The sequence below is a fragment of the Lontra canadensis genome, unplaced genomic scaffold (assembly GCF_010015895.1).
Source record: "Lontra canadensis isolate GAN:19392208 unplaced genomic scaffold, GSC_riverotter_1.0 scaffold176, whole genome shotgun sequence".
Taxonomy (NCBI): domain Eukaryota; kingdom Metazoa; phylum Chordata; class Mammalia; order Carnivora; family Mustelidae; genus Lontra; species Lontra canadensis.
This window is the reverse complement of record NW_022631170.1, coordinates 1,725,170-1,738,392: the sequence shown is the minus strand read 5'-3', so window position 1 is coordinate 1,738,392 and position 13,223 is coordinate 1,725,170. Positions and strand designations below refer to the sequence as shown.

Genomic DNA, 13,223 nt, shown 5'->3' with positions numbered 1-13,223 from the left:
AAAGGAATACCTCAATTAAAAACAAGCTTGGAGGGGCGCCTGGGTGGCTCAGTGGGTTAAAGCCTCTGCCTTCAACTCAGGTCATGATCCCGGGGTTCTGGGATTGAGCCCCGCATCTGGCTCTCTGCTCAGTGGGGAGCCTGCTTCCTCCTCTCTCTCTGCCTGCCTCTCTGCCTTCTGCCTACTTGTGATCTCTGTCTGTCAAATAAATAAATGAAATCTTAAAAAAAACAAGTTTGGAATATGCATTCTTATATTTTAAAAATAAATATCTAATTGACCATAAAGTGATTACATTTACTGAGTTCTTGAAGAATCATGATCTGTTTAAGCCTCTGGATTAAGTTCAGAAACAATAAACATCTCTCTGATCTAAGAATAATGAGTAAAATATGTTTGTGACAGTTCCCATTCACTGTTTTTAATATTTTTTGAGACATTAGATATATTTTAATAAACTTTTCTCTAGTAATATATTACTACTTTGCCATGTTTTTATTGCTTACAATCAGGAGTGACCTGATGCCAAAGGATGTTTCTCTTGGTCAGTTTAAAAAAAAAAAAAAAAGAATACTAAAAACAAGTGAGAACTATAGTATTTAACACATACACTTCTGATTTCTTTGGATTTTAAACCTGACTTGTTTATTAAAAATAGAGGTGGGAACAGAAGTAATAAACGTATCTTTTATAGCCTTCTGTGTATGTGTGTGTGTGTGTGTGTGTGTGTTTGCATGGACCTATCTTTCTGTTGGTGAAAACTGGAATATGGGTGATCTGATTTTGTTTCAGATTTGAATAAATACAATATGTGGTTCCTAGAGGGTTGAATTTATACAAATAAGCATTTGTGTTTTGACACCTCCACTATCACAGGTAAACAAAAATAGAAAAAAAGCTTAACTTTCCATATACCCTTTTGCAATCATTGATAAACCCAGTGTTTTTCTTTTTTAAATATGATTAAGATATAAATAAGTAAAATTGTTTATTTGCTAATCAAAATGAATCTGATTCACCCTACTTATATGAGAAATACCTCTCTTTTTGCCATTAGATTACAGACTATTAACCAAAGGAAATAAATTTAAAAAAATCATTTTTTTAAATATTTGATTCCTCATTTTTCCAAATATAAACATTTTTTCTTGACTCTTTAAATTTACTGATTCAGGGTGCCTGGGTGGCTCAGTGGGTTAAAGCCTCTGCCTTCGGCTCGGGTCATGATCCCAGAGTTCTGGGATGGAGCCTCGAATCGGGCTCTCTGCTCAGCAGGGAGCCTGCTTCCCCTTCTCTTTCTGCCTGCCTCTCTGTCTACTTGTGATCCTTGTCAAATACATAAATAAAAAATTAAAAAAAATAAATTAACTGATTCAGAAACCTACCTGTGATGGACAAATCTTTCTGTGCTTGCCTATAGCAGCTGCACAATACAGACAGGTTGCATTTTATTTTCACTCAGTGTCATTTGGGACTGAAGTCTCTCATGCCTTTGCCCTCACAATCTGTACTATACAAATCTGATTAATTAGATGTCTAGTTCTCTGTTTTCCCTCATGAACGTTGCAACAATTTCAGCAAAGGCTGAATTTCAATTCTTTGCACTTGCACCGAATGGATCATCTTTCGGAAGATGAAATGATTTTTATAGTATGATTCATTGCTACAATGAGTCCATACCATCTTCTTCCAGTCAGGGCATACTTCCAATGAAACTCACATAGACTTTCTACTTAACTATTTTATCTGTTAACTATTATCTATTCTGTTAAATTTATTCCATTAATAAGTCTATTAAATAAAATGATTATTTCCTATTAATTACTGCTTACCCTTATTTGTATCCTGTTTTCTTTCTTTCTGAAACAAATTATTTCACCTTTTCACTTAGAAACATGATGATTCTTCAGTCGTTATATTAATACATTTTTTTCATAAGTATGTGTAATTCCATTCATTCAACCACATCACCTAACTGGATTTCAATTATTTATGACTATCGTATCCACCCTGCATGGCACTTTCTCTTGCATTATCTTTCTTTTATTTAGATATGTGTCTACACTGTTAAGTTCCTTAGTAGTAATAGCTGCACTGAGCTAATTTCTGTATATCTTGCAGCCCTAGCACCAGCACTGGTACAATTAATGTCTAATTGAACCTTTGTTCTGAAGTCTCTTAGGTAGATAGGCTCATGAATGATGGACAAATATTTGAAATAAAGAGGTTTTGCACACTGTTTCAACTAATATAGATCACATATGTGTGCATGGAAGAGGGTTTAAGAAAAAAACAAGGTTCTATTCATTTCTTAAAATTTTTCTTTGCTATTATTTCAACTTTTACAAAGTTGAGAGTATTAGAGTATAATTTTGTGTCCTCTCCAAATCCGTTCCAACAGTTACGATGTAATATTCAATGATCTCTGGACCTTTTCCTGTCCTTTCAGTCCCTGGGACCATTGATGACTATCAGCAGTAACCAGAGCTAACCCACCCTCCCCACTGACCTGACTGGTATAAACTTTCATCTACCTTTCTTTTCTGTAATGTGAAAATCAAGTATCTCTTCAATCAGTGCATTTTGTTGTGTGTGTGCTTGCAAGGAATAAGAAAAATTCACTCACACGTACCTGTGTATTTAATTTAAATACATGAAAAGCTAATAGCAAAAGAATGGGAAAATGAGAATTTCCAAGGTTCTCCTACTGACGATGATAGTTGTGTCTAATTAAAGATGGTTTCAAATTCTCTGACATTTATCCCATGATGTCTTTCCCTCATCCCATTAAATTGGGCTGCCCTTTGGCTGCTTTGATAAATCCAGTACAGACAAAATAACTATCTTTCTGGGAATAGCTTTCAAGAGGCATATAGTTTTTTTACAATTATATTTTTAACAAAGTTAATAGTAATCAAATTAGAAACAAAAAGATGCTCCTGAATAGGGGAATAAATAAATGGATTAACATAGTTCCATGATGTGGAACATTATATAATCATTAAAAAGGAATACATTAGAGTCCTTTATGCTGGTGCAGAAGGATTTGCAAAAGACTACAGTTAATTGGGAAATTTAACATGTAATAAATTATATATACAGTATTTTCTGAAAAGCAAGTGATGATCATATATTTACTAATGAATGGGCATGATGAAAAATAAAAGAAAAATAACAAGCTGTTATCATAGGTCGTGGGATTTTTGAGGTGTACATTAGGAAAAAAAGATTTAGCATACTGGAGAGGAATGTGTGGAATCTAGTAATGAGTGGATAGATTATCACTAAGAAAATAAAATTCAAAAGTCTATAGGATAATCTCATTTAAAAAATTGTGTGTTGTGTGTGTGTGTGTGTGTGTGTCTTTTCAATTATGTGTTTCCATGACTGTATTGTTTCCTAGTTTTACTGAGATACAATTGACATGTAACATTGTACAGGTTTCTCCCACTTTTTGAAAGTTTGTGTCATACCACATCCTTTTTATGAAAGACCTACATTTGTACCTGCTTTTGCTAACTTCTCTGATGTGTGGGAGTCACTCAGTTTCTTGATCTCTTTCAGAGGGAACTGTACCATGTGTAGCTATTCATTTGGTGTGTCTGTGGGAAGAGAGGTGTTGGAGCCTTCTATGGTACCCTATTTAAAGACTTCCCCTTGGCCCTGATAATATTGCCTTTGGAAATAGCTATTTGCCATCGGTCTCTGGGGATAGGTGAGAAAGATGTGATGTAGAGTGACTAAGAAGGCAAAGGAATGATGAGGATTGAAGTTCACAAGTGAAAATACATAAAGCATTTTGATACGGTGTCCTCTATTTATGTAAAACACTGAGATAGTCATTATAGGCCATCTGCCCCAGCTTCTACTTGAGTCATGATTCCCTAAAAAATATTTTCCATAATATGTTATTCAATTTCACGAATTCACAGAGAGGAGGCCCACAACTAATTGAATGAGTCAATTCTACTTTTGTAATTCCATTTATAGGGCTTCAAATGTCCTATTCTCTAGTTTAAAACCACTAGATTTGATTAAACAGCCAATACATAGATCAATCCATTTTTAGATGCTGTGATATATAGTTTTCATAAGGCAGAGAGATGAGTTAATCATGGGTTTACACACTCTTAATTAGTAGTAATCCACTGACAACACATATTTCTGGGGCAATAAACTTGAAACATTTTCTACCATGCTGCTACTGATAAGGAATAGCTCCGAAAGAGGATGTGTTAATTGGAAAAGGTCATAGAGGTGGAAACCTTACAGCATTTTATTAAAAAAATAATAATAAAATTGTCCATAGGTTTTTGTAGTTGTTGTTGTTGTTGTTTTTCCATCATGATACTTTGTGAAAATTCAAATACTCCTTTGAAAGCCAAAGAATCATCTTGGGGTTTGCTTCCATTCTGAAATGTTTTTACACAAAGGCATTTTGCAACAGCAACGAGAAAATTGAAGACATTCATTGACTTGTAACTTCTGCAATGGTACTGGTTAATTAAGAATGTCTTTTTTTTCAATATTTTATTTATTTTACAAGTAGGCAGAGAGGCAGGGGGAGAGAGAGAGAGAGAGAGAGAGAGGAGGAAGCAGGCTCCCTGCTGAGCAGAGAGCCCAATGCGGAACTTGATCCCAGGACTCTGAGATCATGACCTGAGCTGAAGACAGAGGCTTTAACCCACTGAGCTACCCAGGCGCCCCAATTAAGAATGCCTTTGAGCCTTATATGGTCCTTCAAACACATGCCGTATAATATGTTGTCTCAGCAGGTTGATGCAGTACTTTGATTATCAGAAACTAGGATAGAGATAGATGAAATCAATAAATAGCAAGAATGCACTTGGTACTTGGTAACTGACTTACAGATGTAACTGTTACAATATTCTTTCTGTTCTCCTTAATAGCGTGGCTGGGTTACGGATATGGGGAAAGGTACGTGCTATGGTGAGTGCTGTGAATTGTGTAAAACCAATGATTCACAGACCTGTACCCCTGAAGCAAAGAATACATTATATGTTAATAAAAAATAATTAATTAAAATTTGAATTTAAAAATAATAATAATTGGGAGGGATAGTGTTTACCATCATTTCTCTTTCTCTCTCTCACACACACACAGGCTGATATATCTATATCTACATCTATCTCATTCTATATATAGATATCTATATATATATATATCTGAATTCATATCAAATATCTTTTGGCCATATTTAACAGACGGTGATTGTGTTTAAAATTTGTAAACATGCATTAAATATGGTAATACCATAAAACCTTTATTTTGAGTTCATGTCTTTATTATAAAAATAATATGGGCCTGTGTTTAACCGGAGAAAAGTCAACCTGAATAAAAATGACGGATAATGTGCAATTTCTTTTTGAAACTGAATGAGGAGAGAGTATACCATTTTTGTTCAACGACACTTAGGACTTACATTTCTAAAGTCTATCTTAATTCACTATGTCATAAAAATATGTATTTAATTAAGATTTTCTCCACCATATATGATACATTTGTTCTTTTATGTGAACTGAACATTTTTATTTTTATGAAAAAGGAAAATAACTAAAGAAAAATTAAATAATAAAACCACAAAAAACATATATTAATATTTACAACTGAACTAATGATGCTTTTCTTAGATGCACGAAGGACACACTAATGCTCCTTTTCCCTCCTGAAAGCAGGAACTAAATTTCCCACGTGGTAAGTGTCTTCCTCTGTACCAGAAAGGAGAGAGACATCTTTAGAGCCAGAGAAATTCAGGTTCGAAAAGGATATATAAACAACTTCTTTACTAGTTTACTACCCAAGTCGGAACATCTTTATATTGTTTCTTTGTATAGAATATATAAAAGCTGTCTGCTTTGGTCACTGAGTCTCCTATTTCTGTAAGTACGGGAGCATACACAATTAAATTTGTTTTTCTCCTGTTAATCTGTTTTATGCTAATTTAATTATTAGACTGGCCAGAGAACCTGGGAGGGAAGAAAGGAAAAGTCTACCTTTTCTATAATATACAATTCTTTATATCATACATAACTTGAAATGAGTGAAAGTGTGCATATAGGATTCCTCATCTGCTGTGTTTCTTTATGGAAATGGACTTAAGAGAAAAAAGAGAACATTTTGGGGAGTTGCTTTCAAACGCTAGGAGTTTTCATGAATTATTTCTCTCATTATTATAAAATATCACATATTTATGATGTTATCTCATCTATTCCAACTGGTTATTAATAACCTCCTCGTACAGATGCGGACATTGGCATCTGGAGTTGGCTTTTCTGCCTGCAAAGCTTTTGCTCTCAATAGATTCCTGATGACAGCATCATGAAATAAATCCCTCTTAGGCAATAATTCTCTCGGCTAATCTCATGGAAGGCTCGCATGTGTTTACCTTAAAGTCTCCTTTGAAAACTAACAAACCAGTGATGACAGCTTCTCAGGGTTCTAAGCGACTGGGAGCTCCTCTAAGTGTGCTCCGTAATGAAGCAGGATTTCAGCTTGCATGATTGATGACTGAGGGAATTATGGAAGGAGGGTCACCAGATGGAGACATAGTCTGTGCTTATGTTACAACTGAACTCTTGAACATCACTTGCACTGCTGCAAAGAGAACATAATGAGAAGGGGGCTGCATTGCAGAATTCCAGAGACTAAAGAGAAAATAAGAATATTGGTGACCCTGAGGCTGTGCACCATGGCAGCCCCAGGCGATAATCTCTGGACTGGCCATATTCTGAGTGACATTTTACAATATGCTAGCCAGGACACTATACCTGACATCAGATTGCTACTGTTGGTAGATATGTCCAGATAATGTGTAATAATTGTGCACACCAGCTATGTTTTCTGAGTCTTTTTTTTTTTTTAAGATTATTTATTTATTTGACAGGCAGAGATCACAAGTAGGCAGAATGGCAGGAAGAGAGAGAGGAAGGGAAGCAGAGAGCCTGACATGGGGCTCGATCCCATGACCCTGAGATCATGACCTGAGCCGAAGGCAGAGGCTTAACCCACTGAGCCACCCAGGCGCCCCACGAGTTTCTTTTCTTGAGTCCTCGGGATACTCTCCTATTTATTCAGAAACTTCACCTGGGAGTTAGCAGGGGGTCGGCATTGCTTTTTGTTTGTTTTCTCTCTTTTATTAGTGTGTTGTTTTTGTTCCTTGCTTTCTATAAAGCTAGAACAATCCCCAAAGACATTAGTACCCTTTTAAATTTGGGAAGTGTGATGGTCCTGATACTAAGATACCAAAAGTATTGGTGAGGAAGATATTATGTATGCAAGGCAAAACCATGTAACCAATTGCTACTAATCACCCATGGGTTCAATTCAAGAAACTGATCTATTTTTGTGACCCAAGACATTTTCTACCATTGTTTACTTCTTCAGTACCTATTTAGAAAATGTGAAATTGTCTTTGGTTCTTCCTTCCATTCCTTTCAAATTAATTGTTCCCTCAGGCACTCCCCTGTCTCCAGGGACCTGAAAAATCCCTCAGGCTCCATTTTGTTCAACCAGGAACTAACCTTAGCCTCTCAAACAGGGCTTCTCCTCAAGCCATGCAAACTAACTTCCCTTCGAATACTCTTTCCCATGATTTACCCCCAAGCTTGTGTGACTAGATTATTATTACATGTTAGGTAACCTAATTTAATTCCTGATGGATCTCAGTTTTCATTAAGAATGGAGATTGAGAATGGAATTTCATTCCATTCCAAATGAGAATTTCATTAAGAATGGAATTGAAAAAAGAATGTTTTTAGGAGACATTTTATACATGAGTTATAAGCAACTGAGAAAAAATTATCTCTAACTACAGGTTTCTGAATAACCCTCATGATACCAAACAATCCTATATGTAGGCACCCATCCACCCAGATCACACTATTTAGAAACATTGAGTATCATGACAAAGAGTTCCTGGTTTGATGTAGGTACCAAAGTTTACTAAGTTTCCCTGCTGCCGGAAGAAAGACTAGAAGTGCCTGTAGGTGGATAAAGGCATTGTTCTGGAAGCAAGTCAGAATTTTTAATAACATGAAGAGTGTGCACTGAGATATTCTATGACATATGTGCATTGCATCAATTTTATGGATATATTGTGAACACTTACTGTGTTTAAGGAAACACAAGATTTAAGAAAAAACCTGTGGTTGCTTACAATCTGATAGAAAATGTATTTTGTTTTAGAGAATATATTTGCAGTACATATAATTTTTATTTGAGAAACTACACTGCAAATTTTTCAGAAACAAAGATTCCTTTCACTCAGAACCAGGCCAAAAAAAAAAAGAACATTACTAGCATCTTTAGAAATTATCCCAAGAATCACTGCAAAGTCATGTTGTAAGGACCTATTTTACTGTCCCTGCTCCCCTCCCCCCAGGGGACTTAAAAAGTCCTGGAAATCAGCTCCAGGTGTGGAGGCCAAGAAAAACAAGGCTGTACCCACCTCGAGTTTAGCCCTGACATAAGTACAGCCATCTTGGCAAAGCAAAAGCTGGCACCTTGCACTGTAAGAGTGGGTTAGCATAAGAATGGCCATCCTGAAGGCCGGGAAGCCATTTTACTGAGCGTCCCTAACCAGCCCACAGGACGCATGGAACTTGAGATAAGAGAAAGTAGCTAAAACCTAAGAAACAACTTAATCATACACAACCAGGGCAGTTGGGCGATGGCGCCACAGGGACCAGATGTTGAAGAAAAACAAATAGTTAACTTGCAGAGATCACAATCCTGCAAGACAGGAGTCTCCCTTGGTTTGCAAATGTCCTGGTGATTTACAACAAAAAGGGCTATCTCTTCAATGGCCCTATTTCCAGAGACAAATGGCTCAGTTCCTCAATGTCTAAGGTCGCCCTCCCCACTATAAAACTGAAGGAGGCTGAGGCAGAAGGAAATGTAAATAAAGTTAAATTTCTTCTAAACCTAAATCTCACTTAACCACCAGGATGGCGCCAGGGTGACACCGGGGTGGCAAAAGGTTAAACAAAGTTAAACTGTCAAAGTGGGGCGCAAGACATGTATGTAGCTATGGAAAAGTGCCTTGAAAATGCTATATAAACCCTTGGCTTTGAGTGCTCTGGGTCCTTGTTGAAACCCACTGCACGGGGCAGATACTTGGACCCCAGCGAGCTGGAAATCAACCTCGCTGTGTGACTTGCATTATCGAGAGTGTTCTCTGTCTAATTGAGGGGTCGTCGACTCCGTACCCTAACAATGTCTAGTGTGATAGGTCAATTTGTAAGTTTTTTTTTTTTTTTTTTAATTTCATAAGTCAGTGGTTACTTTATTTCTTAATGTTTCTAGATTTTATTTAAATTCTAGTCAGTTAACATATAGTGTAATATTAGTTTCAGGAATAGAATTAAGTGATTTTTCACTTCCATATAACACACAGTGCTCATCACAAGGGCCCTCCTTAACAGCCATTATCCATTTAGCCCATCCCTCACCTAATTCCCATCCAGAAACCCTCAGTTTGTTCTCTGAAGTTAATAGTCTCTTTCATAGTTTGCCTTCTTCTCTTTTTTTTTCTTTCTTCTACGTTCATCTGTTTTGTTTCTTAAATTTCACCCATAAGTGAAATCATATGGTATTTGACTTTCTCTGACTGACTTGTTACACTTAGCAAAACACTATCAAGCTCCATCTATGTCGTGGCAAATGGCAAGATTTCATTCTTTTTGATGGTTGAATAATATTCCATTATATAAATGTATAACATTCCATCATGTTAGGGGGTGTATGTGTGTATATGCATATATATAATCTCACTATAGGTAGAATTTAAGAAACAAAACAAATGAGCAAAGAAAGAAAAGGAGAGAAAAAAAGAGTGACAAACCAAGAAACAGACTTTTAACTCTATATGGATATATCTTAGTTGTTTTCAGTCTAATATTATGATAAATAATGCAATGATGAATATTTTGTACATGTCTTTGGGCAGACATTCACTCATTTCACTTCACTATAAATCTGGGAATAGAATTTTTTGTCACAAGACATTTATATGTTCAGCATAGACAAGCATAGAGTTTTACAAAGGAAAATGCTAGTTCTCCTCTCTATTCTCAACGTGTAAGAGCCATGATTGTTCCACATCTTCATAAATATTCAGTATTTCCACTATTTACCCATTTTGCAATTCTATAGGTGAGTCATAATATACTACATTTAAGAATTCATTTTTATTCCTTGAATACCAAGAAAGTTGAATATCTACTCTAGAAATGTCTATGCAATTCTGAATTTTCATAAGTGTTCACTAAAATGTCTCATATTTACAAGTACTTGGCCTTCAGAAATTTATATTACCTGGCTTTACGTTTAGGGAGAGGAAGTCAACAATTAATTGAATCAGTCAGTTCTATTTTTGGAATTCCATTTCTAGGGTTTAAAAGTTTCCATTTTTTAGTTCAAACCCACTAGATCTGATAAAACAGTCAAGATGTAGATTAAATCAACCTTTAGATGTTGCAAAATATGGTTGTCACAAGGGAGCAAGGCTGGTTAATCAGATTACATATTAAAATCCTCCAAGTTTAAACAACAACCCCCCTACACTCTATTTTTCTTAGACTTGTATATTGAAAACATTTTTTTCTTCCATGCTGCTGCTAATAAGTTACAATTTCAAATTATATGTTCATTGAGAAAATATGGTACAGATAGAAATCTTGTTATTAAAAAAAAAATTCCTTCACAGTTTTTTTTTTTTTTTTTTTCCAAGCATGATACCTAGTGACAGGTCATAGTCTTCCACAAGTGCCCCCTTAAAACAAACAGAGAAACTGTTTCTTCCACTCTGAAATGTTTCTGCACAAAAATACTTAAAAATAGTAGCTACAAAATCTAAAAATTCAATGGCTTTTAGCTTCTATGATTGTAATGGTTAATTGAGTGTAATGGATAATGGTTCTTCCAACATAACAATATTTCCATATTATTTCAACAAGCTGCCTTTTGCTTTAACCATTGGAAACTAGACTAAACAAAGATGAAATAGAGCAATATCAAGAACACACACACACATACGAATGCTCCTTACTTCTAGGGGAGTTAATATGTAGGTCTTTATTGATCTACTATTTTAGTATTCACAACCATTTTATGCACTTTCTTAAAACTTGTAATATATATAACACAATAGAATGTATAATATGTGTATTCTGGCCACATGATGTACAATCATATAATTGCATTACTAACTTACAATAAATTCTCAAAAATGTTATCTGGTGTTTTTAATTTATTATTTACTTGCTCTTCCATTTGGTGCCCCAGTGTATAGGCAGGTGCTTTGGAAAATGGGGATGAAATGTTCAATCCTTGACCAAGAATGCTCCTGGTCTCCTACTAGAAAAAGGGATTTCATAAACAGAATGATATTAAAACAGTCCTTAAAGGAAATGTTTTACTGGCATTACAAAAATGGACATTCAACAAGGACTAACAAGGGGCAGAGAAGGAAGGAAATTTCCCTGAAGCATTGATAGAAGAGTTGATTTTTGATAATTATATCACAATGAAGTATTTTACCAAGACCCCTTCCACTACTCTTTATAACCTAATGATTTTGACTTCTTTTCTTCTTTTTTATCCCGCCCCCCAGCTTTCTTAGAATAGAATTGAATATAGCATTGGGCCTTTTTAAGTTTTACAATGTGTGTTTTGATATAGATATAATATGTGAAATCTTCACTGCTGGTAAGTTTAATAAAAAATTCATTACTTCACTTAGTTACCAAATTTTTGTTGTGTTGAGGACATTTAAGAGCAAATTCTTAGCAAATTTCCATTACACGATACAGTATCATTAACCATAGTCACCATGTTGTACATTACATTCCCAAAACTTATTCCTCTTAAAAAAAAATGTTTGTATTATTTGACCAACAGCTTCCCATTTCCTCCACATCCCAAACCCCTGGTAATCTCCATTCCACTCTTTGCTTTTATGAGTTCAACTTGTTTAGATTCTGCATGTAAGTGAGATCGTACAGTATTTGTCTTTCTCTGGCTTACTTCAGTTAGCAAAACATCTGTCATCAAGGTCCATCGTGTTTTGGCAATCACACTTCTTTACTTCTAAAGAGTCATGACTTTTCCACCTGAAGACGTCTCCAATTGTCAAATAGTCTGCCTGCTATCTTTACTTCTCCCAACTTGCATATTTTGAGATCTGAGACTCTGTATCTCGAGCCAGTGAGCAACCACCACAATGCATGTGTGTGTGTGTGTGTGTGTGTGTGTGTGATAGAAATATTTAAAACCACTTTTTAATTTTCAGCTTTTTAAGGGCCTCTTTCACATCCTTGTCCCACAGGCTATACACCAGTGGGTTTAGCATGGGAATCACAAGGGTGTAGAACAATGAAGTAATTTTTTCTTGATCAAGGGAGTAGGAAGAATTCGGCCGGAAATACATGAAGAGTATATAGTTCCTTGGAAAATTGCAACAGCAGTTTGGTGGGAGGTGCAGGTGGAGAAAGCTTTGAACCTCCCCTCAGAAGAGTGGATCTTCAAGACTGATAAGATTATATAACAATAAGAGACAAGCACTCCTGAAATGGTACTCAGTTCAATGAATCCAAAAACGGTGAATATCGCTAACTCATTGACCTGTGTATCTGAGCAAGACAGCAATAGGAGAGGAGGCACATCACAGAAGAAATGATTAATCTCATTCGATCCACAGAAACATAAGTGGAATGTTAAGGTTGTGTGTAACAAGGCAACTGCTGTTCCCAGCATGTAAACCGCAGCCATGAGCAGGGAGCACAGTCTGTTGGACATGTTGTCTGTGTAGAGCAAGGAGTTGTTAATGGCCTTGTACCGATCAAAGACCATCACTGCCAGCAGCAGACACTCAGAATCACCAAACATACAGAAGATCAAGAACTGCAGAGCACAGCCAAAGAAAGGGATTGATTTTATTTTTGGCTAAAAGGTCTACCAATATTTTGGGCCCAACTGCTGTGGTATAACAAAAGTCACAGAAGGAGAGATGGCTGAGGAAAAAGTACATAGGTGTGTGAAGCTGGGAATCCATTCTAATTTAAGTGATCATTCCAAGATTTGCAAAAAGATTAATGAGATAAACAACAAGAAATGTTGTAAATAGGGTCACTTTCATCCCAGGGTTATCGGTAATTCCCAAGAAAAATGAATTCTGTTGAGGATGAGCAATTTCCTTCATCCAT

At 35.8% G+C, this 13,223-nt stretch overlaps 1 pseudogene; it reads right to left on the bottom strand.

Moving 5' to 3' along the window:
- Positions 1-12,286: 12,286 nt before the first annotated feature.
- On the bottom strand, positions 12,287-13,223 carry LOC116860466 (annotated as a pseudogene).